We start from the raw sequence: 6232 nt of genomic DNA, 5'->3' as shown, positions 1-6232 counted from the left end.
AGTTTTCTAGTGAAATTTCTCTCTACAGAAAACCATTCTTTCCTTGGATCAAAGATAATCTCAAGGAAAGATTCCTCTTGATCATAAAATAAGGCCAGTCTCACTAAGTTTGGCTTGATCATTTACATAGGTCCAGTAAGAATGGTAATTCCCTACAAAGGCATACCTCAGAGATATTGGCAATTCTGTTCAAGACCACCACAATATAGTAAATACTCCAAAAGGCAAGTCACATGAGTGTTTTGGTTTCCCAGTGCATATAAAAGTTATGATTACACCATTTTGTAGTCTAGTGTGCAACTGACTTCTGTCTAAAACACAGTGTGCCTACCTTAATCAAAAATACTTTATTCCCCCATGGCTGGTTCATGTCAATGTATGGCAAAGACCACCACAATACTGTAAGGTAATTAGCCTCCAATTAAAATAACTAAATTAATTAAAAAATACTTTATTCCTTAAAAATGCCAACCATTGTGAGGACCTTTGGAGAGTCAGAATATTTTTGCAATATTAACAACTAAGATCATTGATCACTGTTACAATTACAGTGATAATGAAAAAATTTGAAATATTATAATTACCAAAATATGACACAGCCACAAAGTGAGCAAATGCAGTTAGAAAAATGACCCTGACAGGCTTGTTCAATACAGGATCAACATGCACATTCAATATGTAAAAAGCGACACAACATCAGCAAAGCACAATAAAATGAGGTATACCTGTGTAAGCCTTTTAAAGTTTGCTTTGCTGGAAGTTTTCATAAGAAATATCAAATCAAACTTTTAAAAGTCTCAAGGTTAGGAAGCCAAGCTAAGAATGTGCAGTCAGTTTTCACCTACAATATTGATAAATTTGGGTGAATTCCTCCTTTCCCTAGGTCTCAAAAATATCCTAAGATTCCTGGGTTTTCCAGGAAGTTATCTTCCTTATTTTACCTATAACACTTGGGAACTCTGTAAGCCAGATACCTAGTCAGTTTTCCCAAAAGGGCTATGTAAGCATGAGCTCCATTAAAACAAACAAACAAAAAAATCATTACCTGAAAATGATCTACTCATCATTCTCAAATGACATTCCAGTAAAAGCGTAGGCTATATAACCAATGCTTTAGTTATCTCTAGTTAATAAAGAATATAAATTCCCATTTAACCCTCACAAATAACTACTGGCATGAAAATAATATTCAATAAGAGTTTCTGAATTCTGGATGGTTGAACAGGGATAAAGAAGTAAATATTGACTTTCCATTTCCAAAAGGCATTGTCTAAAAGTTGTCATGAGTATACATAATGTAAGAGAAAAGAGGAATGGTTTCTTATACTCAGAACACTAAATAACAATACTTAAAACAAAAAAAATCATCTTCATTACTTAATTCAATCCTATGTAACTTTTATTCCATTCAGTAGCAGGTTAGCAATCTCATAAATCCATCTGCTCTCTGCTAGAGTTCCAGGAATCTTGACTCAATCCAATGGTATAATCTTGAAGTTATTTAAGCAATGCCATCAGAACCTGAAGCACAGGAGTCCCGGAGTCCCCAGCATAGTCCTTTTCCACCGGACTCTGAGACAGTCATCCTTTAACATGCAACATTCTGGCCTGTTTCTGATGTGCAAGCACTTTCAGTTGCCGGAGTAAAACAAAAACCCTTCTGTAAATGACAAACTAAAAATGTCTATGGTTCACTTATCACTGATAATTTTCAGAAGTAGAATATCTGATGAGATTAAATTATAAAAATAATGTAACTGACAAAGACATTTTTGAGGCATTCAAAACATAATGAAGGCAATCCAAAAAAGGGTTAAAATAGTCATAACATAATGAACCCTATTTTCAAAGATAAGTTGAGAATATATCTAATTTATAAATATGGATGAAATATTCTCTATAGAGAAAAATCTTCAAATTTATATTAATTCTGAGATTTACTGTACCATAAATATGTATGGCTAGACCATATAAAAATGTCAACACTTTCAAGAATAGAGATTAAGTCAGTTATAGGTCTTAAACATCTCTATGTCAACTCCAGTGATTAAAAAAATGTGAATCCCAAGTTGAAAACCACTGATATAAAACATTCATCTAAAATATGAATTCAAATTAAAGGAGTAAAACTGAGTTATTAAAAACACTGAAAATATGAATTTTATTGTTTAATATTAGGCGAAAGCAGCACTAAGACTGATACACAGAAATGCATAGACATCGAGGCATTGATAATCTCTATATAGAGATCATGTACTTTCTGAAATGCACCATTTTATCGTACAACCATCTAATACAGGGAATGCTAAGCTCCACTTCTGATTTGAGGACACTTCTCGTTCAACTCACAGCATGTCAAATATCTTAATTGCTTGTAATACCTCTTCTACAGGATGAAAGAACAATTCTTTTATTAATTTCCAGGCCTCTGGAAAAATCTCAAATGCAGTTTTAGTTGCAAAAATGCATCAGTTAGGATTTGTCTGGGGAAGGTAAAAATCTCAAAAAGTTGTAAGGAGATCTGAACACTTGATTAAAGAGGATCATAGATTAGTGAGACAATACATGGCTATCTATTAATCAAAGGGTCGACAAAGATTTTAAAAGTAAACACAGGAGGTATATGATGTAAAGGATCTCAGTTCTTTCTAAGGTAAAAAGACATGGCTCTCTTTAATAATCAAGACCATGGTAAAGTCAACATAAAGCACAATGAATGATTCCAATAAGACACAGAATTGCTGCCGTCTAGGCAGGTTACTCAGAAAGTAAAGAAAAAACTTTAAAAAAAACTCTTATTAATAGTATATCAGTAATTCAAGAAATTTTCATTTTAATAGAAAAACAAATTTCAGTTTTGAATCAGTATAATATTTGAGCTAAAGTTATTTTTATAAAGAAAGCAATAAAACTTTAGCCAACTGAAATAAAATTTCCTTTCTGCAAATTTTGTACAACTTTCTATATATATCTTGGAACAAGCAGTCATTTTACTTTAGGACAACAGGCACACATTCTCTACATCTTGCATACTAAAGCAGTCCCTTTCTGCCATTATTTTTCCCCACATAGTCTTACTTACATGTGTTGACTACAACTTACAACTGCAGTAACTTCTATTTCACAGAGAAAACTATTCAGGTGGATAATTATGAAACTTCACACAGTATTTTGTAGCAGAGTTTACAAGTTTTTATAGCCATTATAGTACAATCTCTTTAATTTGGTAAAAAATGAATATGTTCACTAACAGATTTATAATATGTATCTTGTATATGTACTATTAAAATGAGGCAAAAAATTAAATAACTGATACATTCTGGTTAGTTTTTACAAAATACTTTTGAAACTATTGAAGTTGTCAAACTTCCCAGAAGTTTTACTCTCTGGGAATCAAAGAAAGATCTCATTATGTGTTTATCACTAAGCCAATAAACATAGCCCTCCTTTAAGGAAAAAAATAAAATTACATAAAATAGTTAGGTAATACTATTTGAGGGTAAGAAAATATTCATGTATAATATATATTTGTACATGAATAGACAGATGCATATTTATAAACGTCCAGATATAAACAAATAAAGAGTTTCAATTTTTAGTATAATTGCAAGTTTTTAGTTTTAGCCATGGGTCAAGCATAAATAGAAATACCAATTTCACTGTCTTACAAAAAGGCTCCAGCTTCCTTCTCTGCTCCACCCATTCATTTTTATTGACTGTGTTTTTAAGCAGATGGGATAAGTTAAGGTGGCTTAGGCAATATGAGGGCTAAAGTGTCCACCCCAATAATGGAGGATATCTTTAAGATTCCTTTTGCCTTGATGTGTAATCTTATTAATGCTGTGGACTCAAATTTGGGTGAAGGACTGTGAAGAGAAAAGCAACAGCTTGGGAAACTTCAAAGTCTTTCTAAGACGATAAAAAATTCAGCATGTTTCTAATTAGCTTTCTATGCCACAGGTGAGTGATTTTAGGGTTCCCAGGCATTTCAAAAGCTTCTATGATGGGGAGAGGGGCATGACACTTGAGTACCTTTTATGAGTTGATGGACCCAGATAAAAGTCTGGAAGTGTGGATAGACTGGGTAGAGAAAGAGGTAGGGGTGTTGAAGGAAGTGAATTAAGATTTCAAGGGAAGGTCAAAGTGTGAAATGTGAAAAGGAAAAAGCAGGAGCAGAGATGACTGTTAAGAGAGGTCTTAGTGGGTCAGTCTGAAGACATGCCAAGTTACCAAGAGGTGGAGGAAGTTCCTAATGACTTTTAATAAAATGTTGCTGTCTTTGAATATATTGAATTGAATTAGGGCCATAATGGTGATGCAAATAGTTGGAGGGTGCCAAGAGACCAAATTTACCCATGGGGTTAGATAATTAAGTCAGACATAATATCTTGAAGGATCTAGAGAGAAGTTCCTTTCAAACCTTGTAGGATCCCCATCTCAGAAGCCAAAGCAGCTCACCCCTCATCCCCAAACGCAATCCTTAATCCAGGAGCTGAGAGAACACTCTTACTCAACCCTCATTACAAGAACAAAGGGAAAATGGAACAGGCCTCAGAAGAGGCCCAGAAAGCTTCTTCTCTTGAAAGACTCAAAGCACACAACTCTTTATGCTTTTCTACGAATAAGACATCGAGAGTACCAAATTGGAAATGTGACTCACCACCACAAACCCCGATTCTCCGAAGCAGGAGCAGGCACAAAGTGTCCAAGAAGCTGGCATAAATACCTGTGAGGAGACAGTGAGGACCCAAGGGCAGTCAGTACTTAGTCCCAGTCTCAACACTGGAAAAAATATCACACAAAACAAAACTGGAGGAAGTGATTTTTCTTTCAAATCTACCATGATAAGAGGGCCAGCAGACCTGCAGAAGTCTCCACAGTCAGAAAAAAACTGGCTTCCCCTTTATAGGGAGGAGTAAACAAGGCCAGAAAAACCAAGTGGGAGGAGTGGGATAAGCAGGTGGTGTGACTTTTAATCAGGGAAGCTTATCACTGCAGCCAGATGCTTCTCAGGGGGGCCACTAAGGGAGGTTTTCTGTTTCAAGGCTTGTTTTCAGGGGCAAAGGCAGGTTCAGGGGTCTCTGAGGAAGAGAGAAACCTAACTAAATTTAGGTCAAGCTAAGGCAGGAAGGAATTATATTTAAATGGGTGAGTCAATAACACAGTTCAACTAAATACTTAAGAAACAAAAATGGGAAACTTGAGGGTCTGGGCCTGGCCTTGCATAGGTAAACAAGTACATCATCCTCAAGACTTATCTAATTCACCTGGGGAAAGAAGGTTTTTTGCAGTAAACCATTTCCTTGAACTCGAAATGGTAGAAGTTTCTAAATCATCATAGTTTTCAAGAGGCATAGGGTTTAGATAAATTTCAAAAGTGTCAAAGGTATGAGGAATTATGAAAAGAGGTATTGTTTTCTGTTACTATTTTAAATATTTAAGTGGGGTCTATCTTCATAGTATGTCATTTACTATTTTTAAAACAATAAACTCTTATAAAATTAAAATAATTTGTAATGCTCAGGTTTAGAAAAATAACCTTTTATTAGAAAAATAAAAGAGGTTTTTAAATGAGAAATAATTGTGGCTTTCATAAACACACAAACATTTTTTAAAATCGTAATTAAATACAACTGAATAAAGTTAACATAAGTTTTTAAATGGTGAAACAAAAGGTTGAAATCATTGTTTCTATGCATACTCACAAGAGAACAGACTCCATTTTTTCTTAAAATTCTCATGAACTTCCAGAGATAATAAAGCAGTCATGGCTTTCAACCTTAGGATTAGTTTCACTTCCAATCTTTCCATTCCAGTAGCTTTAAGCATAATGAAAAATTTAACAATAATTAATGGATCTTTAAATTTTTCCTTCAATTGAAGGCATATGCTAATTCCATCTGTGCTGGGGTAGAAGCGGGGGAAGTATGCAGAGAAGAGAGATGTACATGAACTCAACCATGATATGAGCATCTATGAATAGCTCTTTCCACACAAAGCACATAGTTTGCAAATGCTTGGCATTAATAGTGATTTGCTCATAACAATGTTTACCTCAGTTCTGGGCCTATGGCTAAATTTTAAAACATGTACTTCATGACTAAGAAGACAATTATTCTGTCAGGCTCAGTAACTATCATGAGATATTTGTTTAGCAGACTGAAGTTTTTTTAACTACCTAAAACTATTATTTCAATTACACCTTAAGGTTTTATGATCTTGACTGCTAACA

At 34.3% G+C, this 6232-nt stretch overlaps 1 long non-coding RNA gene across 1 annotated transcript; it reads right to left on the bottom strand.

Annotated features, from left to right (window-relative positions):
• Positions 1-2142: 2142 nt before the first annotated feature.
• LOC136146073 (uncharacterized) lies at positions 2143-5951 on the bottom strand. Its single transcript, XR_010658892.1, has 3 exons — positions 5706-5951; positions 4661-4726; positions 2143-2386 (listed from the first exon to the last, which is right to left on the bottom strand). It is a non-coding gene; the product is annotated as an uncharacterized lncRNA (long non-coding RNA).
• Between the last annotated feature and the right edge of the window lie 281 nt (positions 5952-6232).

The sequence above is a fragment of the Muntiacus reevesi genome, chromosome 13 (assembly GCF_963930625.1).
Source record: "Muntiacus reevesi chromosome 13, mMunRee1.1, whole genome shotgun sequence".
Taxonomy (NCBI): domain Eukaryota; kingdom Metazoa; phylum Chordata; class Mammalia; order Artiodactyla; family Cervidae; genus Muntiacus; species Muntiacus reevesi.
Note: the sequence above shows the minus strand (reverse complement) of the source record. Positions and strands in the feature narration are given on the sequence as shown.